Below are 24,329 nucleotides of genomic sequence, written 5' to 3'. Positions count from 1 at the left end.
CGGTCACACAAAATACGAAGATTTGGCTAACTGGCCGACAGAGAAAGCCACCACTCTCTAAGACTCTGATTCCATTGTGTACAGTACTCGAATTCTTATTTCAAGATCCATATTTAACGCATTCATACAGAGTGTCCATAGTTGCAAGGCAACTACACTATGGTTTGAGGGGTTTTGACTGCAAGAGAACTTCAAACTTCCCATCTGATTGAGGATTACCCCTTCAGACACATTTATTGGATCATGCAGCATGCACCATACTGTTTGCATTGCTCTAAGAAGGTTTCCTGCCGACTAACCGCTGTGTCCCTTCTCCCCCATTTTGTCCTTTGTCACAATAGTATTGCTCTCTTTTTCCCTTTTAACTCAATTTTTTAAAAAGCATTGGCATAGCCAATAGGTCTCGCCTTTGGGACCTTTATAAGTGTTTAGCCATGCAACACTTGATGTTGTTGCACCAAGGATATTGTGCTGAATAACTAAACACTTATAAGGTCCCAAAGGCGAGACCTATTGGCTATGACAATGCTTGTTCTGCTTGATTTCGGCCAGCAAATGTGGTGTACATAAATGTGTGTGTGTGTCTATTTTTAAGGAAATAAGAAATGCATCTATATAATGTGTTTCACTTTCAAAACAGCGTTTGCTACTACAGCCTTGCTATTTCACAACGCTGTAAATAGGTGCTACAGTTACCCCTTTTAATGATACTCTGAATGTTACCCTCACAGGGATAAAAGGCTCACACTGTGGAATTACACTTAGTGTAAGCGCTTAACTCACTGTTTTATTTGGATGGCTAATATTTCCCTCATTTCCAGCCTTGGCGCTTCAAACAATAAATGTTTTATTTGCTCCTAAGCAAGATATGCCTGTGTATGTCACCATGGCACATACAACACTTACAGTGAACTGCAATTTCAGACCTCACTGCGGATTTTACGTGATTAACTTGGCAAGACCTGTCCTTCCTGCTGTGCCTATAAAATATCACCAGGTTGGCACTGGCATTCCTCTCTAAGCACAAGAAATCTTGTTGTCATCTACCTAAAGGGTCCATTTGTAGCACGTGGTATTTAGAACATTTACTTATGAGCTGTCAGACAGCTAAGGGGGTAAACATTCAAATTCTAGTGGTCGAAATCAATAGTCACTATTTATTAGCAAAAAATTACAATAAACAGCACTAGAAACTAGGTCTAAGCCGGCTATATATTTCCCATCGTGGCAGTCGCCCACATTTAATTCTTGTGTTTGATTTGATTTGATTTGATTTGTGCATTTGTAAAGCGCGCGATTGCCCATAGGCGTCTTGGCGCTGTGATTCGACTCTGACTCTTAAGATGTTAATTTAGGGATATGCAGAGAACAGCCACGTTTTAACTTGCTTTCTGAATGATTTAAGTGATGGACTTGTTTTTATATCTAGCGGTAGTTGGTTCCAGCTTCTTGCTGTATGTACCAAGAAGCTCCTTCCGCCCCAGTTTGCTTTCTTGAATCTTGGTACCGCGATTATTTTCTTTTGGCCAGATCTAAGGGTTCTATTTGGCTCATATAGTTTTAGATGAGTTTTTAAAAATTGGGATCCAGTTCCATTGGTTGCTTTATATGCTAAGCACAGTGTTTTGAATTGTATTCTTTTTTCGATTGGTAGCCAGTGTAGGTCTCTAAGTTTGTGACTGATTCTTTCAAATTTTGGTATCCCTAATATCAGCCTGGCAGCTGCATTCTGCAGACGTTGAAGTTTGATTAGAGTTTTCTTCCTGGCTCCAGCATATAGGCCGTTCCCATAGTCTAATCTGGACAAGGCTAATGCTGTCACCACTGTCTTTCGTGAGTCAAGTGGTAGATAGGGTAGAATTTTCTTGATCATTTTTAGAATGTACCACAGTGATGATGCCAGTTTATTCGCTTGGGCGTCAAAGGAGAGATTGGTGTCTAGAGTGATTCCCAGATTTTTTACCTTCTCCGTTGGTTCAGGACATCCTCCTAGTTCTTTAGGCCACCATGAGTGGGACCAAATTGTTTTGTCCCCTCCTAGAATCATGACCTCACTTTTGTCTCCATTTAGTTTTAGACAATTTATTCTCATCCATTGGCTGATTTTTTTCATGCAGATTTGAAATTTTTCTGCTGTGTGTGACATCACTTCCGCATATTGACATCCTTAGAATGGTACTTGAGCAGGGAATGATACAGTGATCTGGCTGGAATTGAGGGACGGTAAATCCGTTTTGTGGGAATATTGTGAAGCACTTTCTTGACCAGCTGCTATGTTCTGATTTTTGTATAGCTCCAAAGGGGGTAGGGCCGATGTTGCAGCCATACACCTGACGGGATGCTGTGAGTGCGAACTATATGCTGTAAGAAAGTAACATGTCGATCTACAGATGAAAGTACATTCATTTTGCAGATCGCATTATGTGCCACATATCATGACATATGAGGCACATACCTTTCACGTTATGCCCGAAAAAATGTGTGGAAAAGGTTCGAGAACTGACACAGACCCATTTTCATGCATTATTGATTAGCAAAACCAAGTGTACTAATACCTCAACTTTCCAGCAGCGCACCAGTGCAACAAGTACGGACTCTTAGTCACTGTTTTTTTTGTTTTATATAGCGCAGAATCGACCCGAAGGTATCTGAGCGCTTCACATTAGCACCCGTTGTTTTACAGACGGACACATTTATTTTGTTAGGCAGGGGGATATTAAGTGATTTGCGCAGGTGACATGTGAAGGACAAAGGCCACTCGCACGTCTGGGAGGGGTTTGGTTTGTGCAACCCCTCCCTTCTTGATGCCTATCCACCCTCTTAATAACACGGCTTCTGTGCCACACCTGCCCTTTTGTGATTCATTCTTCTTAAAATCCTTGGTGCCTTCCATCCCACCCCAGGAACCATACCAGCCCCTTACAGTGACCTCAGTCGTGCCCTCCCCTTCCCGCTGCACCCCAGACCCGCCCATTCATTCTCTGGTTCTTGTTCCTATCGTGTCCTCGCGCCCGGGATCCTTCCCCCATTACCTGTATCATGTTGAAAATGATGTCTGGTTACCTGGCTAACAATCTGAGCTGTGCTCTGCGAGTGAGCCCAGCTCTCACTAACGCAGCTCCCGGTGTCTGCTCTAGAACAAAGACACGGCTCAGGCGGCAGGGGTTGAGGCATCCAAATTTACAGACCATTTCTGAGATGTAATGAATCCGAGATACAGGCAATTGCTGGAAATGACGGCGCCCACTTTACCTAAGACTCGCAGTGCCAAAAACAAGCAATCTATTCTGTCACAATAAGCAGAGTCAGGACAGGAAGGATGAAATTCTCTGAAAGGGCGAAGCTGGTGACGGACAGGCTCCTAGGGTTGGCACAGCGACCCACTACACGTTCGTAATCTAGCACACTTTTTTAAAACTGAATACACAAGCAGTGTCGGACTGAGGCTAGCTGCTGCCATGACACTGTTGAGCCGGGCGTGCTGTATGCACCTCGACCAGTCAAACACACTGACACCCCTGACACATGGTTCCGTCCCCCAACTCAAATCTACCAGTTACCTCACTGGAAGTACACTACAGACGCGCCCCTGTTTCTGAAGAGAGCTAGAATATTCGATCTAGTTGCCAAGTTTCTCACATCTATGGGTGATGTGCTGCCTCATGTCAAGTTTTTGCTTTTAATTCTGGGACTTATCGTTAAGTTTTATAATGGAATACACACAACCACAAAACCCAAAATTCAAAGAAAACAAGGCATTGGATCGCGTGGCAATAGCCTACTTCCTACGTGTGACGTCACGGCACAGCCTGCTTCACTGCCACGCATTGCTATCTGGTATTCACGAACAAACGAAACTTTCTCGTTGACAGCCACACATACAATGTGCTACTCTTTAGGAGACCGTCACACATTACTCGGCTCTCTGATCCACTGATATCGGGCTGCCTGTCTGGATAATACTATGCACCTCAGAGCATGATTACAGGCTGCGAAACTGACCTTCGTCTCTAATATAGCCCTCAGCCTACTCTTTAAACCTCTTCGAGGAGGGATCCTCGGTGGGTACTCAGCAGTTGGGAGGCGAGGAGATTCACTGTCTTTAATCACCTCCTTCCAACAGAAATCAAAATTGTATCTAGCGACAACAATTCTGGCGTTCATCACATGCACATCCGGGCTCACCTCTGGCCGAGTGCTGGAGTGCCACTGCCAAGGAAATTATCTTCCGGTTTAGCGGCGTTTATGTTCCGGTGCAACAGTGTCTAGCTCTCATTAGAGGAATGAAACCCGCTCTGCCCTGCTACAGCGCAGCCCAGGGAGGTGCAACAGAAACCCGAACCGCCCCTTGTTCTCCGCACTGACAGGGGGGACAGCGAGGGAGCAGCCGTGAAATGGATTCAAATAAAAGAAGTCGACTCAGAGCTTTCAGGAACCAGCACTGCCTCTCCCCTAACTCACGCAGGAATGACTTCAAAAATGCGCAAAAAAAAAAAGGGGGTGGAAACAGCCACTGAATCCCTCCCCTCCAGGACTCCGTGACCGGCCTCATGGTTGCCAAGGCAATATTTTAAAAAATATTGTTGTGCTACCGTAAGGCAGGTCATGGAGTCCTCGAGAGGCGGGATCCAGAGCAGACAAATCTGCTAAACAGGAGCTTTTTCCAATGGCAGGCCTCCGTTTCCAGAGGCCTGCCAATGGAAAAAAGGCGCGTGGATTCACGCCATACTGAAATCCCCTGCTCACAATATCTCTTTGCCTGCAGCAGGGCATGCCCAGCAATGCAGGCTTCGACCTAAAAAGGAATGTGAATTATATGGAAATCTTGCTGGGCTACAGAGACAGGGAAAGGAAGGGTGCAGGATTTTGTAACACAACAAAATGTCATCCCTTGTAAATTAATTGTACACATTCAGCAGTAGGAAAGTAAAAATGAAGCAATTTTTTTGCACTTCTGAAGCGTGAGGCAAACAAAGATTTTAATAACATCAATACAAATCAAGACACTTTACTTAGTGATGCACACATGATATTCACTGAAACAAGATGCCCGCATATTTAACATTGGTGTATAATATATTTTTTCAGTAAAATTGTTGGTCTGTGCAAATTTAGTGGTCATTTCAACGGAAAACGTGCTGTTTGTAAACCACAGTACACTACCACACTATGTTTTAGTTACATTGAAAAAATCGTCCACCTCGTGCTTATAAAAGCTCAGTGGATCGCAAAGGTTTACCAAATCTAAAAAGTGGGTCTTGGTTCTTAGAAGTCTGGGGAAGCAGTGATCTCTATGCAAGTCAGTCTTTCTTAAATCCCAAAAGGGCAGGCCAGCCCTTACTTGCACAACACAAACCACCTAAAACCTCTCTCTGGACTGGTTGGTCCTCGTCAGTGTGGCGAGTAGGTACAAAGGTGTGTATACACCTCTCAGGTAAGGAGAAAAATGTAACACACCAATGCTACACAGACATGCCACAATAGCACAAGGCTCTTCAGAGCAGGCTCAGAGATTAGGGATAAAGTGCATTAGTCTTGGAGCAAAGAAGATTGTGCAAGATGACAGATAAAGATGATACTGTGTAGGATGAGAGAAAAACACCATGTAGAGATGGCTCAAGCCACGTGACCCTGGAGCACTCAGGACCATGTTCTGCGTCTCTCAAGGAGGTTGATGACAGTTGATTGACCTCTAGGGGAGGGCAACCTGGGATTTGGGTCAACAAGCCAACTCTTATTTAAAAACCGTCCATCTCCTGCACACGTCCTGCTTCCTCATCCCACAAATTCCTGATCCCAAGACCCATTGTATTTTAGAATGCTATGACATGGAATGGAACCTAGAATCAACTCTCCACATATCTTCCCCCTTTTAATAACAATAAAGTACAACCATGTATATATACATACATTTCAGTTATAATATTAATTGATAATAAATATGCAATTGTAACACACATGCAAATAAAAACAAAGTAGCAATAAAATAAAGCTAACATATGTTGACTTGCAACAGAACCTATGAAAATAAATACATGATATAACTTGTGATTTATATTATGGTAATACACACCTTCCCTGAATTACATAATATTGATAGCTAAAACTATTTCAAAACATAATCCTGGAACTTAATAATACGCCTAATCCCATGACTAAACTGGCTTCCCACCATTTTACCTTCTCACATCTGTTCCTCAGAGCTTTACCCAGTCTCCTCTGCTTCGACAGTTTGCTTCAGGCATTACTCTACTGACATTCCCGACCCCTCGTCCTGACACTGATCATTGACTACTCCAGGAAAACACAAGAAAATCACATCCTTCTTTTTCCTATCCTCTTGCAATGTGACCCAAATTCCACACCCTACCGTCACTTAAGCGTACTGAATACGCCACAACCTACCGTCACTTAAACATACTGAATATGCTACACCCAACGATCACTTAAGCTTTCTGCATATGCCACACCCTACCATCACTTAAGCTTTCTGAATATGCCACACCCTACTGTCACTTACATGTACTGAATTCCTCAAACACACTACCACCTTCAATGGTTCAGAGAAAGAACTTTGACCATTCGGAACTCTGCCTGCCTTCTCAACAGAGACCATTCCCCTTCAGACAAAGCCACATCAGTACAAGCATGCTTGTCATTGTAATAATCCTTATAAACGTGTTACGCTTTCATTATGCCAGTCCTCCCTTCCTCTGCAGACCATTCCACCTTTCTAGACTCACTCATCCAACCCATGTTGTCCTTAGTATACAGTTTCCCACTTCTCATTAAATGAAAAGGACTATATCCAGTGACAGAAGAAGGGGACATATAAGCTCAAATAATTTGTTTTACTTCAACTAACCAGTCGTTACTCTCCATTTCTGCAAATTGATTTGTGACCTTGCCAACTCTGCTGAACCTCTCAACGGTACTATTACTTGCTGAAGACACACTGATGTAACCCATTCCTTTGTAAGTACTCCTTAGCCATGTCATACTTAAACTGCACACCATGGTCACTCAGCAGCGGTTTCTCCTATAGGGCGGAGGAGCATCCCCCCGCCTGCTGGGTGTGTAACAGTAAATGAACAACAAATGCATTATTAAAATAGTATCACTCTCATTACCATTTCTAGGACATTCTTGCTACCTGTGAGTTTTGGGGTGGAGCCAGGGTGATTCCTGCTTATTGACAGAGCAGGATGACAAGAAAAGTGCGGAGTTTGCAAGTCGCATTGGCCGGCAGTCTTGCGATTGGCCAGTCCAACATGCACTCTTCTGCCCACAACAATCCAACAACTGAATAACAGCCAGGGTATTGCAGCCACAGGCCACCAAAAACAAAAGCAACACTAGGTTGGACTGCTCCATGCAATCCTGCCGCTTCTCTCATGCTGAAAACAGGAATGGGTAGTGTGCATGATTGGTCACTCTAACGTGAAACCTAACCAGACAGAAGACTCAGAGCGCACAGGCTTTTGCGGTGGACCTCTCTTTGTGGAGATGTTCAACTAATTTTACCCGCACCATGGAAATCTGTGGTTGTGGTGAGAGCCCCGTCCCTCACCTTCCCCTGGGACGGGACTAAGTGTTCTTGGTTCACAAGAATGGAGTAGATGCAGTAACCGGACAACTCAGAGGGGGGTTCACTCTATTTCAAATAAATGACCAGTCACCTCACACAGTGATTCTCCCTGCGATGCCGATGGGTCACCAATCAATCAATCATTGCATTTCTAAAGCGCGCTACATACCAGTTAGGGTCTCAAGGCGCTAAGGGGGGGGGGGGGGGGGGTTGCCGCTACTGATCAAAGAGCCAGGTCTTGAGGAGTCTTCTGAAGGCCAGTAGGTCCTGAGTCTGTCGTAGGGTGGTTGGGAGGGTGTTCCAGGTCTTGGCGGCGAGGTAGGAGAAGGATCTTCTGCCGGCTGTGGTTTTCCAGATGCGAGGGACTGTAGCAAGGGCGAGGTTGGCTGAGCGGAGGCTTCGGGAGGGGGTATGGAAGCTTATTCGGTTGTTGAGGTATGTAGGTCCGGTGTTGTGGAGTGCTTTGTGTGCGTGGATGAGGAGCTTGAAGGTGATCCTCTTGTTTACGGGGAGCCAGTGCAGGCCTCTCAGGTGGGGTGTGATGTGGCTGTGTGGGGGACTTTGAGGATCAGTCGAGCTGAGGCGTTCTGGACTCGTTGTAGTCGTCTCAGGAGCTTGTTAGTAGTTCCTGAGTAGAGGGCGTTCCCATAATCGAGTCGGCTGGTGACGAGGGCCTGGGTGACGGTCTTTCTCATGTCGATAGGGATCCATTTGAAGATTCTACGGAGCATTCGGAGGGTGTTGAAGCAGGACGTGGATACGGCGTTGACTTGCCTGGTCATGGAGAGGGTGGAGTCGAGGATGACCCCCAGGTTGCGTGCGTGGTCCATGGGTTCCGGGGCTGTGCCTAGTGAAGTGGGCCACCAGGAGTCGTCCCAGGCCGATGGGGCGGATCCGAGGATTAGGACCTCTGTCTTGTCTGAGTTCAGCTTCAGTCTGCTGTCCTTCATCCAGTCGGCTACGGCCCTCATTCCTTTGTGGAGGTTAGCTTTGGCGGTGTGGGGGTCTTCGGTGAGGGATATGATCAGCTGGGTGTCGTCGGCGTAGGGGATGATGTTCAGATTATGTTGCCGTGCGACGTGGGCGAGAGGAGCCATGTAGATATTGAACAGCGTTGGGCTGAGGGAGGATCCCTGTGGAACGCCGCAGATGATCTCGGTGGTTTTTGAGCGGAAGGGTGGGAGGCGGACGCTCTGGGTTCTTCCGGAGAGGAAGGATGTGGTCCAGGCCAGGGCCTTCTCTTGAATGCCGGCGTCCTGGAGGCGTGTTGATAGGGTGCGGTGGCAGACTGTGTCAAAGGCTGCGGATAGGTCCAAGAGGATGAGGGCGGCTGTCTCTTCTTTGCCCATCAGGGTCCTGATGTCGTCAGTGGCAGCGATGATGGCGGTCTCGGTGCTGTGGTTGCTGCGAAAGCCGGATTGGGAGCGGTCCAGGATATTGTTGTCTTCAAGGTAGCGGGTTAGCTGTTTGTTGACCATCTTCTCTGTTACTTTTGCCGGGAACGGGAGCAGGGAGATGGGCCAGAGGTTCTTGAGGTCCTTGAGGTCCGGTTTCTTCAGAAGGGCGTTGATCTCAGCATGCTTCCAAATTTCCGGGTAGGTGGCTGTATCGAAGGAGCAGTTGATGGTTTTCCGGAGGTGGGGCGCGATGGTAGCTCTAGCCTTGTTGAAAGCGTGGTGAGGGCAGGATTCCGATGGGGATCCAGAGTGGATGGAGTTCATGGTTTTGATGGTGTATTCGTCGCCGATGCTGGAACAGGTGGGCAGGCGGTTGGTGCGGGTGGTAATCGCACGGGTGGTGTACTCGGTGGTGGGTGCGGGGGGGGTCGGAGTTGAAGCTTTCGTGGATGTCGGTGATCTTGCGGTGAAAGAAGGTGGCCAGGGAGTCGCACAGGTCTTGCGATGGTGGGATGTCGTTGGTGTTGGAGCTGGGGTTGGAGAGTTCTTTCACAATGCTGAAAAGCTCTTTGGTGTTGTGTGCGTTGTTGTCGAGTCGGTCCTTGAAGGCGGTCCTCTTGGCTGACCTGATGAGTTGGTGGTGTCTGCTCTTGAGGGCTGTGTGGCTGTCTGGTGTTCCATCGTGGAGCCATTTCTTCTCCAGCTTCCGGCAGGTGTGCTTGGAGGTCCGGAGGTCTTTGGTGAACCATGCGGCTTTCTTGTTGGTGTGGTTGGTTGTGGAGGTCTTGAGAGGGGCGAGGGTGTTGGTGCAGTTGCTGATCCACTGTGTGAGGTTGGTTGCGGCCGTGTCTGGGTCGGTGGGTGGTCTCCGGGCGAGGGTGGTCGTCAGTTGGTCCTCAGTGACCTTGCCCCAGCAGCGGCACGGCAGCTGTTGGGGGCGGTGGTGTGTGGTGGATTTCCTGAAGGTGAAGTGGACGCATCTGTGGTCGGTCCAGTGGGGTTCGGTGGTGTGGTTGAAGGAGATGTGGGGGCTTGCGGAGAAGATGGGGTCCAGTGTGTGTCCGACGGCGTGGGTGGGAATCGTCACGTGTTGTTTGAGTCCGTGGTTGGTAAGGTTGTCGATCAGGGCGGGGGTGTTGGCGTTGTTGTTGTTCTCGAGGTGGAATTTCAGGTCCCCGAGGAGAATGTAGTCCCTGGAGGCGAGGGCGTGGGTGCTGATGAGGTCGGTGATGGTGTCGCTTAACTGTGGTCGGGGTCCGGGAGGTCTGTAGATGAGTGTTCCTCTGAGGGTGGTGTTGCGGTCGGTGTGAATCTGGAAGTGCATATGCTCGGCGGTGGCGTGGGTGTTGTCGGTGTTAGTTGAGATTCTGATATAGTCTTTGTGGACGATCGCGATTCCCCCTCCTACTCTGTTGTCTCGGTCTTTGCTGGAGATCTTGTAGCCCTGTGGGATGGCTATGGCGATGTCTGGTGCTGAGGTGGCATTCAGCCAGGTCTCTGTCAGGAAGGCGACGTCGCGGCGGTGGAGTCTAGGAGGTCCCAGAGTTCGATGGCGTGCTTGCGAGCGGAGTGGGTGTTAAGGAGAATGCAGCGGAGGTGGTTGGGTTCTTTGGCTGGTGTTTTGGTGGGCTGGATGCTGGTGTAGCTGCAGTTGCGGCAGGTGAAGGGTCCTTGGGTGCGTTTCAGGGTGGCCCGGTAGCAGGGGTGGGCTCGTCCGGTGTTGAGTGCGCGGAGGGTGTTGGAGGCGTAGTGTAGTCTGGTGTAGCGAGGGCGCGGGGTCCAGGGGTTCTGGCGCTGGGCGCGGTCGGGCGCAGACGGGCTTGCCTTTAGCGCGCCTGGGGTGCGCCCGCTGCGCGCATCCGCTGCGCATCCGTGCGGCGACCTCCATAAATGGCGAAGTGGGAGGGAGGAGCAGCTGGGAGGCGGGAGCGGGGTGGCCAATGGGCGGTCGAGGGATGGGTACAGAAGAGAAAAAGGGGGCGGGCCGCAGGGGAGCAGCGGCGGGGAGCGGGAGGGGGGAAGGTGGCGGGAAACAGTCACGGGGAACACGGAATCGGCAAAATCCTAGTAAACAGAAACACAAAAACACAAAAGATACTGGCAAAAAATACTGCTCACTGAACAAGAATCAACAGATACTGGCAGACAGGCACTCAGCTGGCGAGAGTGCGGGAGACACCAGTCACCACACCTTCATTGATAAAGATTTTCGGAGCTGAGGAATGTTGTGATTTAGGTGACATCAGTAGCACTATGTGCACGATGAGCTACGTAACCACGGATACAATTCCAATCCTGATCTCTTTTATTTGTTCCAGTCCAAATAGCTCCTTATAAATGTCAGGGAAAGGATTTTGCGCTTGAAAGAAGGCCAGCTCGCGCACACATTTTGGAAGACCCACATGTGCAGATATTTGCATGGTTCACTTATGCTCGAACACAGACATGTACACACTAACTTTTTAATTAATGAGAAAAAATGATTTTACCTTTCATAAGTGCTTTAATGTGCGTTCATTGCAGAGTTGTGCTATCTGTGCAGGGCCTGCGTTAATGTGTTTTCGGCTGGTCTCTCTGCGTTCCAAGAAAAAAACCAGAGCGAGAACATGAGCTTCAGACAAAAAAAAAATAGAACAATAAACAAGCATTTGCAATGCAATCAGTCTCGCCTTTGGGACCTTATATGTATTAAGCTATACAGCACATTAGCCTGGATGCTGAAACACCTACTGTTCTTTAACCCCTTGCGTGCGGCGGGAATTCCCCGCCAATGCTGACTCCGCCTTGCGCGGGCGGAGTCATGACGGAACGGTTCCGTCATCAGCACAGCTCACCCGTAGCTGATGACGGAACCGCTCCGTCATCAGCATGCAAGGGGTTAACATGGAGGGAAAGTAAGCACCAAACTGCATGACAATCCAAGTATAGGAACACACAAAGAAAAATATTGATTTCCAGCTGAAATGATAAAATCCAAAGCTCTGTTTGTAATATAAAATAAGGGCCTTCGGTGGTCATTTGGAAGAAAATATTCTTGTCTACGAGTGCTCGTGGAAGACAATTTCTATGGACTGGAATGTAGAGAATGCTAAAGTGATTGTGGTATTTTCCTGACCATTGCAGGTCGTTTTCTATCAAGAAAAGTTACATTTTGACAGCTGCCATAAAAAATAAGAAAGTCCTTCAAGAGGAAACAATTCTGGTATTTTACTGACCTCAACTGGTCGTTTTCTATCAAGAAAAGTTACATTTTGACAGCTGCCATAAAAAATAAGAAAGTCCTTCAAGAGGAAACAATTCTGGTATTTTACTGACCTCAACTGGTCGTTTTCTATCAAGACAGTTAGAGAGGCATTTGAACAGAAACAAAAGTCCTTAAGCGGCAGCAGACAAGTCCTAGGGCTGATCTCCATAGTCCACAAATTAGACACACATATAAGTATTTACTAAAGTATATACAAGAGGTCTTGAATGCTTGAACTAAAAAGTAAAATTGTACGTTGAAGAGAAAATGATCTTAAACATTAAATAAGTCTGTGGCTACAGTGTCACCCTGGACGTCAGAAAAGCAACGCTGAAGAAAAAATTGAATATGAAAAATAACAGTGTTTCAGTATCGCCCTAATAGGTCCATGCATACAGTATCAAAGTGTCTCAATCACAGCACGATCAGCGGATGGATACTAATAAAGACATTAATCAGTACTTGTTCCATGCTTCATGGAAGAGAAACACAAGAAGTCAGAATGTGAAACTGGCATGCGCCGATCAATGAGAAGTGAGGAAATGAGAGTGACAATGAAGTCAAACAACAGTAAGTAATGGGCGAGCTCTAAGACCCCCTCTATGTTTAAGTTAAAAAAAAGCTCTCTCAAGGGACAGAAAACACCTAAAAAGGGAACAAGGAAATCAGGAAAAGGCCAATTACTGAGAGACATTTTCCCTGGAATTAGGGTAGGTAGTGCTCATTTACCACTGAAGTCCCACGGCTTTGGATACTATTTTTCACCAACTGAATATCCAAGTAAACACCTGTTTTAACTGAACTCTCAAACAATAATAGGTTTATGCAGTCAATGTTTACTCTAGCAGGCTGTAGTAGGTTTAATACACATTTACGGTTTGGCATAGTAACCACACTTGAACGCAATCCCCTATCAGAGCCGAACCTCTTGAAACAATGGTTATTTATTTTACAGGCAGATAAAGTGGATCAGTTAAAATACTGAACACCACAAAACAGAGCAATCTAGTATCTTCTGAGCCAGATATATTTTATGTTAAAAGTATTTACATCGCGCTCGGCTACTCAGGAGTGTCCCGTCACGGTACCTTGCTAGAGAGAGGGAGTCAGACAGAGGAGTTTATACAAAGAGCAGTGTTATCAGCCGTTCCCTGAATGGTTTAGCATTTTGGATACAGCGACGTTCCAAAGGAAGTGCGTTCCAAGCCACGGCAGCCTTATAGGCTTAAAGAGCTGCCGCCCATTCTCACCCGACGGAAACGTGGAATCACTGCCATGAACTGTGACATAGAATGCAGGTTTCTTGAGGGCATGCAGAATTTAAAACGCTTCCTGAGATAGCCAGGGCCGGACCGATTCAGGGCTGCATGCGCCAACGTTAAGGGCTTTAACCAGTTAACCGCTGTGGTAATTCCGCCGCGGTGCGGGCGTTTCCTTGTGCGGGCGGGGCTGCGTCGGCCAATGGACATGCACAGCACTTTGAAGGTAGTGCTCGCGAAGGCCATTGGCCGAAGGCAGAGGGGAAGGGGTTAAATCTCACTCTTTCCACAACTGGCAGCCAATGGAGATCACTCAGACGTTGTTGTATGCTTGATCTTGGAGGGATATTCAGTAAAGCCCTGGCTGTGGCATTCTGGATAGACTGGAGTTTTTTCAACTGGTACCCAGGAACGCCAACATAAAGTGCGTCCACGTAAACAATAAGCGACAGTATTAGGGCGCGGGTGACCATCTCTTTCGGTAGGCTGTGGTAGAAGTGACAGAAACTTCCTAAGTGATCTTAGTGTACCAAAACATTGTACCGCTATTTTTTTTTATCTGAGTGGTAAACCTAAGATCCTCATTAAAACAAATCCCCAGATTTTTTACAGGTTGGCCATCTGAATTGGGTAGAGGACATTCGGCTGGCCTGAGGGATTCTGTGAACTGGGAGGGAAAGGTACCGTACAAGAGGATTTCAGACCTGTCCTGTTGCACTTAAGCTCCGCAGCATGAAGCCATTTAAAAACGTCTGACAGGCAAGCTCTGGCCTGAAGAGGAGAAGAGTCATCTTTTCTGCAAGTGAAGAGGAGCTGGGTATCATCAGCATAGGGCAGTGGTTCACAAACTTTTTTGACCTGTGGCTCCCTTGACCTAATTGGCAGTTGGCTGTGGCTTCCCACCATTTTTTTTACCGGTGGGCGGGTGGGGGGGATGTAAGCCCGACCTCGGGAGTACTTCCTGTTGTCTTCCTTAAAGTAATTGGGACGCAATGAAGGTGTTATAATCATATTTGTAACAAAATAAGAAGATAACAGTTGTTTAATAAAAACTCGTTAAGTGAGAAAAGAGAAACAATACAAGATTAATAGCCAAATATGTTTCCATGCAACTTTTTTTCACCACATCAGTCCCAGAGGGGAGTTGGACACACCATTGCACAATATGGCAGCTTTTGTCCACTCATACCCACAACTCCAGATCTATGATCGATTCTAAAACATGTGTTGCCTGCGAATAAGAGTTCTGCTGAGAGGGCCAGACCGCAGATCCATGAATATTGAGGGACTGGCTGCTTGAGAAATTTAACCTATCTATCACATAGTCTTAAGGTGTCAAACATGCCAGACTTACAACTCGTGTCTTGGTCTCCACATGCCTTATGGCCAGGGCTCCAGGTTGTCGACATATTGGTCTGTTTTACAACTTAAAATCATGAAAATACTCCCTAAAAATGTGCAGTAATGATACCTCCAACAAAAGAATTGGGAAGTTATAATTGAGAGGAGTATGTTCTCTGCATCTAACAGTAGAGCTCCTGGAGCAGGCCTAGGCAACATCCCACTTAAGCAGCCATATTGGGGGTCGGAATAAATACAATTTCACTTGAATAGCATGAAGGAGCTTGCAGTGAAGCTACGAAGACGGAGGCAACCTTTCCGCACCCAACAATCAGCACTTATTTTTTAAGAAACTGACACCTGAATAAATGTACATTTGAAAGATTTTCTCTGAGGACTGATAGAAATCGACCCTGTTACCTTGGCAACATTCAATATTTCCACCTTTGGAAACTAGGCCCTTTTTTATTTAAATTAAATACTGGTTATCAATATTTGTTTTTAATTGCTGTTTTTCCAGTATTAGGTATCTGGTTCGACAAGCATCAGAATGTATTATTTGAAGTGTGAACATATTTGCATATGAAAGTATTATTGTGGCACGTAAATTAAAAACAAAGAACAATTGGATTGGATTTACTTGTTGGCTCTCAAGTGGTGCAGACTCTGGGCCTTGGGCCAAATTCTGCAGTGTCATCCGTTTCTTTCCTTGCCCATGGTCTTTGCTCAGCTGTACTCTTCACTATCACCCCATCCCTTACAATACTCTCACTCGCACAAGCATCTCTCTACTATAATGCTCAGTCACTCTCATTCCCTTGTCAAGTGAGAATGATTTTTCTGTCCGTTTCGGATAATATTAGGCGTGAAATGTTAATTATATCAGAGAAATTAAAACAATTCCCGAATTTAATGTTACATGCAGCATTGCTAGAAAATCTCCATACATGATTTATTTTCTGATTTTCCAAAGGCAAGAGACTAGTTCAGGTGGAAAATGACTTACTCAAACCAGCCCCCTGACAGTATCTTGCATTACGTGTTTACGCTGGGAATGCCTGCGCATGAAAAAAAAGTCAGCAAGATACCAGCAAACTATATTTTTCATAAAAGGTCAAACATGTCACATAAACGCAATTTATCACACCTCCGGATCATAACATCTGTTAGTGCAGGTGTGTCCAACACAGGCCCTGGAAGACTGGATCTAGACATATCTTCAGAATATGTGCATGAGCTAGATATACAAATAATTAATTAATATAGCAATTTGCAAGGTCCTGGCTCTACTTGGTCGCCAGGGGCTATTAAAACATTCAAAAATATTGAGCAAAGTTTAAGAACTGTTGCGCGGCCTCATGGGAAGTCCAAATCTGAAAACAGTTCTTTTAAATGTCAGCACTTCCCTGGGTGAAGTGTTGCAACAGATACTTTAAATAATGTGCACCATGTGAAACGCCCTCTCCATGTTTTGTTGCTGTCATCTGTTTGTTGCGCTGTTAGACCTACCGTCTGTATCAACAAAGTAATAAACTGCACAGAGGTATAATGACAAGGATGAAGTTCATTAAAAATCCGGGCTGGCCAGTTGCTATGCTTTCACACTGCACGCAGATTTTAGCAGCAGTTGCCTGACCAACACAACTCTCGACCAGCCCGTTACATGCACTCCCCCAGCACTGCGTTTCCATCACCTATTACACATATCCACTCACTCCCTGCCCATTATTCGCTAACCTGCTGCAGGTAATTCTTGGAATTAGGCGGACTTCACTTACCTATTTCGTTGTGCAGAGGGTCCCACGAGGCACGGCAGAGCACGGCAGGCAGCAAACATGCGCCTCAAATGCTCAGAACTGTGTATGGCAGTAATGGCGGAGACTACGCCTCTGAAAGCACGTACGCGTGTATGTACGCACGTCGCTCTTGGGCCAAATCATGTTGCAGGATAATGAAGGTGGCATTGCTAACCCCCCCGTATGCTGCTGCTGAAATTTCCCTCCTGGCACCTCATTACGGCGCACTGGGGTGCCGCGGCACACAGTTTGAGAACCGCTGGCATAGGGGATGATCTTTTCACCCATCTCCTCTGCCAAATAAATCAGAGGGGTCATATATATATTAAAAAGGAGAGGGCTCAGAGTGGAGCCTTGAGGGACTCCGGTGGACAAAGCTTGTGACGTAGAGGAGAACGGGGGCATCCATACTTGCTGAGAGCGTTGTCCAAAAATGAACCAACCCAGCTCAACGCGGAACCTGTCACCCCAATGTCAGACAGGCGGGCCAGAAGCAGCAAGTGAGGGACGGTATCAAATGCAGCAGAGAGGTCTAATGAAATCAGAGCAGCTCTGCCAGCGTGCAAACACTCTCTGATGGCCTCAGTCATTTCAACCAAGGCAGACTCAGAACCTCTAACTGGCCCTAAATCCTGATTTGACTTCCACAAAGGAGGTAAGTTGTTTATTTCCCTCCTTCTCACAGACTTTGGCCACGGCTGGGAGTAGCGAGATTGGCCCGTAGCTGGTAGAGATCAGAGGATCAAGAGAAGGCTTTTTTAGCAAAGGCAAGAGTTTGGCTTGCTTCCTCAAGTAGAGTGTTAATCTCTAAGTTGAATGTCTCAACTACTGATGCCAACAGCCTGGCCAGACAGGGATCAGACGGGGAACCAGATTTAAGTGATTTTAAAATTTCCAAAGAATCTTGCAAAAAAATGGGGCGAAAGCAGAGAGAGCCGAAGATCCGTGCGATTCCTCTAACACACCTGAAGGGGCAGAGCACTTGACTGATGAAGTCGAAGGAGTCTAAAGTTTTCCTGAATTGACAGAATATTGTCGATAAAAAATTCGATAGTTTCCCACACCAGGTAGCCAAATTGGGGAGAGTGGTACTTTCAGCAGTAGGTGCCAGGAAACTCTGTACTATGGAGAAGATTTCTTTAGCATTGTTTTTTGAAAAAGCAATTCTCTCAGCATAGTGCCGGCTCTTGGCCTGCAATATGGCAGCATAATACAGTTTTAGAGCTTTCCTCAACAAACGTTTTGCCAGGGGGCAATAGGTTTGACACCAGCTCCGCTCTAGTTTTTAACATGCGCGTTTCTGTATTGTGAGCTTCTCAGAAAACCAAGGTTTCGAAGGGGAGTCTCTGTCTCGCCTGGGGGGGAAGAGATGGGGAAGTAAGCTTGACCGCCTGAGCAATCCAGATATTAAAGTGTTCCCACGCTTCCTCCAGATCTTGGGCTAAGTCTGGCTTGGACCCTGCCAAAGCTAATCTGAAGGCGTCTGGGTTGATTTTGGGCGCCGGTGAGTACAGGGTGGGCTTTTTAAGGGGAAGAGGATCCTTAAGAAACCAGGAGAAAGGAATAACAGCATGATCAGTCCAGGTTACTTGAAAAGGAGGCTTAACAGAAATTGAAAAGTTAGAACAAATAGAGTCCAGGATGTGACCTCCGCAATGCGTGAGGGAAGTAACCCATTGGGATAACTGGGCCAGGTGAAGTGAATCAGCGAACACCCGCGTATCCCCTTCCTCAGTGCAGTCCAGATGGATGTTCAAATCACCAAGAAGTAACCCCTTCCTCAGTGCAGTCCAGACGGATGTTCAAATCACCAAGAAGTAAAAAGTGGGAGAAATGAAGTGAGCGAGGGATAATCATATCATACAGTGCTTTAAGAAAGGTGCCTGCGGGACTCAGAGGTCTATAGATCAAAATACCAACCAGTGTAAATTGGGGGGAGAAGATCAGGGAAAAATTCAAAGCCTCCTGATCTCCAATGCTCACAATGTCACCCCGTTGAAGGGACCACTTATCCCTATACACTACCACAACCCCACTTCCTCTGCCTGTTATGCGGTTGACCTGGGATACTTTGAAACCTCTGGGTATGGCTAGTTCTATAACAGGGTTGGAGATCTCATGGAGCCACTTCTCCGTAATAAAAAGCAGATCCAGAGACTCTTCCACGACAAGGTCCCAAACATCCTGAGAGCGGCAGGCCAAAGAGCGAGCCTTAATTGGGGCTGCCTGAATAGAGGGGCCCGCCTGACTGTCCCCACTCGGGAGCTCTAGGGCGAGAGTGTCTGTGGTAGCGGTGCACAATGTAAAATTACAAAACTCACAAATAGTGTCTGGATTCTCCAGAACCTCCCAATGGAAGCACAGGCAATGAGGAGTGCAGCGCAGGCACAGCTCAGCCCTACTATACCTTTGAAGTGCAGCAGAAGGCTGAGGACTGAAACGAACAGATTGGCTGGTGCTGGCCGCTTCCAGGGCGCTGACGGGGACAGACTGGCTTGCCTAAAGCGCGCCAGCTGCGCGCACGCGCATCTTTATAGCCCCGCCTCCTTTAGCAACTAGAGAACGCAATGTCAAATTGGCGTCTCTAGCCTTTAACCCTGGAAATCAGCCCCAGAAAGTAGCACAAAGGGAGGCGAGGAGATTCCGTCCTAAAGTGCAATGCAAGAAAGGTAAAAAACAAATTAAATTTCAGACAACAATTTCAATTTTAAAACAGCAGTTAAAACAAATGCGTTTCATAGTTTAAAAAAAGCGCAATGTTAAAATGGCCAGAAAAGCGGCAAAACGCTCCGCCATTCTACCAGCCCACTAAGGTACTGGTGATCGCGCAGTGCGCATCTTTATAGCCCCGTCTCCTATAGCAACTAGAGCACGCACTGCCAAAATGGCTTCTCTAGCCTTTAACCCCGGAAATCAACCCCGGAAAGTAGAGTGATGGGAGGAGAGGAGTATCCATCCCAAAGTGCAGTGCAAGAAAGGTAAAAAACAAACAAATTGAATTTCAGACAACAAATTCAATTTTAAAACAGGAGATAAAAAAACAAATGCGTTTCATAGTTTAAAAAAAGCGCAATGTTAAAATTCCCAGAAAAGCGCCAAAACGCTCCGAGACTCTACCAGCCCCAGTTTTAAGGCACATAATTGATAAGGCACTATGAAAGAACAAGGAAGTCCGTCAAACAATGGCAGCCACAAAGGTTCCACAGAATGTGAAAAAGATGCGAAACAGGACACAAAACGGAATGTTACACATGTACTAAATGTTTTATGATATATTTGCCCACTGTCCTAGTTTATCAACAGTCCTGTGATCAATGGAGGAGAACTAGTGAGTCTGTGCCAAGGCAGTCGGGCAGAAACAATAAATCCATGCTTCAAGGCAGTGGTCCCAGTTAAAAGTTTGTCATAATTATACTGTTATTTATTGCATGCAATAAATAACAATACCATGGGGTTTGTGATTTACCAGAAGCAATAAATAACAGTGATTATAGTTTGGACCGGGAAATGGGGCATAACAAGAAGATTCTAGTGCTTGGTTTGACTTCGCAAAATGTACTGAATGAAAAAAATGTACAAACTTATAATTCCAACACTGTTGCAAACAGTGGTTTTGTCAGAACATTAAAACTGGGCCCTAGAGGATTTCAACTAAACATTCAGAAAAGAAACATGGAGGTGACGTACCACCCTTAGATGCAATACGTGTATACTTCAAGAAGACACCAAACTCTCAGCACATGCAACCACATGCATGTACCAACAGTTATATGATAATGTAAGGCTTTTACGCAAATGGATTGGTAGACTGAAGCCCAGGTGTACATGTAGGAAGATGTGTGGCCCCACACTACATAAATAGTGGGTAGATGAAGTGATTTACCCTCAAACAAGTTGGTTTGTGGGCGGCTCATAGGGCATGTCAAACCTGGAACTACCCTTTTCTGCCCACTTCTCACCCCTGTGGTTGTATTTTATTTGTGAAAAGGCGGCAAAATCACAGCTGTGCTAGAAATCAAAACCAGATATAATATAAACCATAACATAATCTGAGAGACTATCACCAAAGTTCCTATATAATAAAAATAATGCCATAACTAGGCATATCACTGCGTGTCACCAAAAGAAATACATGGATCATTTGATATGACAAGTAGACTTCTGAAGCACCCCCTCCCTTTGACAAGTAGATATTTTATAAAATTCCACTGAATTGATGTGCTGCGCATATGCCAGGTGTGACTCAAGCAAGAGTATATCAGGCTTCAATCACTGGGAAGTCGGTAACATGAATACCTATAACGTGCGAAATATTAACACGTTATTTTACAGAGCTTACTAAATTGCAAACATTCGGAAGAGCTATAAAAAAAACAAGAAATCAGTAGAATCACAAAAAAGCGAAAGTCATTGGATAAAGAAACAAATATGTATGAGTGCTTTCATAAACTGGCTTATCTCCAGAATTCGGCCTCGTCTTCAGATTTGGGTACCAGGCTTCGCTTGTAAAATAGAATCAAAGGGATCAACCTAGAGTTGAGCGGAGCGTGAGATGAATAGCGAAGACTTCCTGTGGCATTGTAGGGGAAAACAGATCAGAGTATCTGGTGTATATTGAACTCATAAGGTGGACTACACCAGGGCTAAAAAAAATATTTTTTTAAAAGGAGTGCACCTAATTTTTAGAAGGATTAAACTAACTTGACAATGGGGGTCCTAGCTTAATATAATTTAAAAAATAACCAATTGGTCTTTAAAATAACTTGGAGCTCGACTAACCTGATAAATAAGATTATAGTAGGAGAATATGTGCCTGATTGCAAACACATCACTTACTGAATTCAAAAACACGAGCCAGCCTGAATGGGCCAGGTAAAGTTACCAGGGCACTTACGTGCGTTTCAGCTGTCAGCATATGATGTGACAGTCAGGAATCGGTGGCTAGGGAAGGAAGGCACACAGCGCACATCTAACCCCCAGTGGGTTCAAAGGGGAATGGTCCATGTGGAGTGTAAGGGAGGGCCGATATACAAAGACAAATGTATACCTTGGGGACTGGGGCTTTACATCTTTCTAAGTCATGCCCGCCAATCCCGTGTCAGGAGGGGGTGGGGTGAAGGCACAAATGATCAAGCTTAGTGCCTCGGTGATCCCTGCTGTAGCATCCCTTCAGTGTCCTTACGCATAAATGCATTCTCTTGGGAACAGGTAAGACAGAACTGTAGAATCATGGCATCTGTGTACTCAAAGGCGCTCTGTCCGCTCTTCCCTGTGACCGCTGACGGCTGGACTCTCCGAGAGAGTGAATGGATACTCCAGGCATACCCCTCCATCCCAAGTGTGAATGAATACTCCAGGCACACCCCTCCATCCCAAGAGTGAGTTAATACTCCAGGCACACCACTCCATCCCAAGTGTGAATGAATACTCCCGGCACACCCCTCCATCCCAAGAGTGAGTGAATATTCCAGACCCACCCCTCCATCCCAAGAGTGATTGAATACTCCAGGCACACCCCTCCATTCCAGAAGTGAATGAATACTCCAGGCACACCCCTCCATTCCAAGAGTGAATGGATACTCCCGGCACACCCCTCCATTCCAAGGGTGATTGAATACTCTGGGCACACCCCTCCATCCCAAGAGTGAGTGAATACTCCAGGAACACCCCTCCATCCCAAGAGTGAGTGAATACTCCAGGAACACCCCTCCAGCCCAAGAGTGAGTGATTGAATACTCCAGGCACACCCCTCCATCCCAAGAGTGAGTGATTGAATACTCCAGGCACACCCCTCCATCCCAAGAGTGAGTGATTGAATACTCTGGGCACACCCCTTCATTCCAAGAGTGATTGAATACTCCTGGCACACCCCTCCATCACAAGAGTGAGTGAATGAATACTCCAGGCACACCCCTCTATTCCAAGAGTGAATAAATACTCCATACTCCTGGCACACCCCTCCATCCCAAGACTGATTGAATACTCTGGGCACACCCCTCCATTCCAAGAGTGAATGAATACTCCAGGCACATCCCTCCATCCCAAGAGTGATTGAATACTCCAGGCACACCCCTCCATCCCAAGAGTGATTGAATACTCTGGGTACACCCCTCCATCCCAAGAGTGAATGAATACTCCAGGCACACCCCTCCATCCCAAGAGTGATTGAATACTCCCGGCACACCCCTCCATCCCAAGAGCGATAGAATACTCCAGGCACACCACTCCATCCCAAGAGTGATTGAATACTCCCGGCACACCTCTCCATCCCAAGAGCGATAGAATACTCCAGGCACACCCCTCCATCCCAAGAGCGATAGAATACTCCAGGCACAGCCCTCCATCCCAAGAGCGATAGAATACTCCAGGCACACCGCTCCATTCCAAGAGTGATTAAATACTCCAGGCACACCCCTCCATCCCAAGAGTGATTGAATACTCCCGGCACACCCCTCCATCCCAAGAGCGATAGAATACTCCAGGCACACCCCTCCATTCCAGGAGTGAATGAATACTCCAGGCACACCCCTCCATTCCAAGAGCGATAGAATACTCTGGGCACACCCCTCCATTCCAAGAGTGAATGAATACTCCAGGCACACCACTCCATTCCAAGAGCGATAGAATACTCCGGGCACACCCCTCCATTCCAAGAGTGAATGAATACTCCAGGCACACCCCTCCATTCCAAGAGCAATAGAATACTCCGGGCACACCCCTCCATTCCAAGAGTTAATGAATACTCCAGGGTCACCCCTCCATTCCAAGAGTGAATGAATACTCCAGGCACACCCCTCCATTCCAAGAGCGATAGAATACTCCAGGCACACCCCTCCATTCCATGAGGGATTGAATACTCTAGACACACCCCTTCATTCCAAGAGTAATTGAATACTCCCGGCACACCCCTCCATTCCAAGAGTGATTGAATACTTCAGGTACACCCCTCCATTCAAAGAGTGATTGAATACTCCAGGAACACCCCTCCATCCCAAGAGTGATTGAATACTCCAGCCACACCCCTCCATTCCAAGAGGGATTGAATACTCCAGACACACCCCTCTATCCCAAGAGTGAATGAATACTCCAGGCACACCCCTCTATCCCAAGAGTGAATGAATACTCCAGGCACCCCTCCATTCCAAGCGTGATTGAATACTCCAGGCACACCCCTCCATCCCAAGAGTGATTGAATACTCCAGACACACCCCTTCATTCCAAGAGTGATTGAATACTCCCGGCACACCCCTCCATTCCAAGAGTGATTGAATACTCCCGGCACACCCCTCCATCCCAATGCTTGTTTTCTCCCGGGTCTCCGCTCCTCACCTGTCCTCCAATCCGGGACTCCTCCGGTATCTTCAGGGCCCAGCCCCGCCCTGCGGTCTCAACAGTCCTTGGTTAATATTGTTTTCAATTGTTCCAAAAGACTACAGCAGGAAGTGAAACAGAACCGGGAATGCATCACTTGCCCGGGTTCCTCTCCCTTGCTACCCATTGGAGCAGGCGGCTCACAGGATCGGCCAATCGTCACCAGCATAGGGAACAGCTGCCAATGATACGGGAATGACGTCCCCGCCCGGAAGAGCGGCTCGATGCACTTCCGGTGCAGAAAGAAACGAAAGCTACTGTAACAAAGGAGCTTCTGAAGTCCGACTTCAAAATTCATTCTTTAAACCGTCACCGGGACGTGCATGGCCACAT

General features: G+C 46.7%; 1 protein-coding gene across 2 annotated transcripts in view; it reads right to left on the bottom strand.

The window, feature by feature from the left end:
* LOC147725015 (uncharacterized) overlaps positions 1 to 24,112 on the bottom strand; it is a 61,981-nt gene extending 37,869 nt beyond the window's left edge. The window contains exons 1-2 of one of the 2 annotated variants that reach the window (XM_086966483.1): positions 23,955 to 24,112; positions 11,475 to 11,559 (exon numbers count right to left, since the gene is read on the bottom strand). The gene's annotated coding sequence lies outside the window, so the exon portion shown is untranslated. The remainder of the gene's footprint in view (positions 1 to 11,474; positions 11,560 to 23,954) is intronic. The other variant, XM_086966481.1, reaches the window with a different exon arrangement.
* Positions 24,113 to 24,329: the final 217 nt, after the last annotated feature.

This window comes from Lissotriton vulgaris, chromosome 4_1 (assembly GCF_964263255.1).
Source record: "Lissotriton vulgaris chromosome 4_1, aLisVul1.2, whole genome shotgun sequence".
NCBI classification, from domain to species: domain Eukaryota; kingdom Metazoa; phylum Chordata; class Amphibia; order Caudata; family Salamandridae; genus Lissotriton; species Lissotriton vulgaris.
The sequence above is the reverse complement of the archived record's forward strand: the minus strand, read 5'-3'. Positions and strand labels throughout refer to the sequence as shown.